Source organism: Etheostoma spectabile, chromosome 15, assembly GCF_008692095.1.
Source record: "Etheostoma spectabile isolate EspeVRDwgs_2016 chromosome 15, UIUC_Espe_1.0, whole genome shotgun sequence".
In the NCBI taxonomy this organism is placed as follows: domain Eukaryota; kingdom Metazoa; phylum Chordata; class Actinopteri; order Perciformes; family Percidae; genus Etheostoma; species Etheostoma spectabile.
The window spans coordinates 33,643,707-33,644,204 of NC_045747.1; positions in this window are offsets into that span (position 1 = coordinate 33,643,707).

The following is a 498-nucleotide window of genomic DNA, read 5'->3' on the forward strand; positions in this document are numbered from 1 at the left end:
CCTGTGTGTTGAGCTCTCTGTTCTAGTTACAGAGTGAGACATCTCACTTCTGTTCCATCTTAGTTGGGAGTCGCACATGCTCAGTACCTAGGTAAGGACTACTAGCCAGTCAGAAGCAGATCCTAGAGTATGAAGGTCCTGACAGACCTAGGTAAGGACTACAGCCAGTCAGGAGCAGAGTATGAGGGCCTGACAGTACCTAGGTTAAGGACTACTAGCCAGTAGAAGCAGAGTATGAGGCCCCTGACAGTTACCAGGTAAGGACTACTAGCCATCAGGGAGCAGAGTATGAGGTCCTGACAGTACCTAGGTAAGGACTATAGCAGTCAGGAGCAGAGCTATGAGGGCCCTGACAGGACCTAGGTAAGGACTACTAGCCATCAGAAGAAGAGTATGAGGGCAGACAGTACCTAGGTAAGGACATACTAGCCAGTCAGGAGAAGCAGATATGAGGGCCCTGACGTACCTAGGTAGGCTACTGCCAGTCAGAAGCAGAGT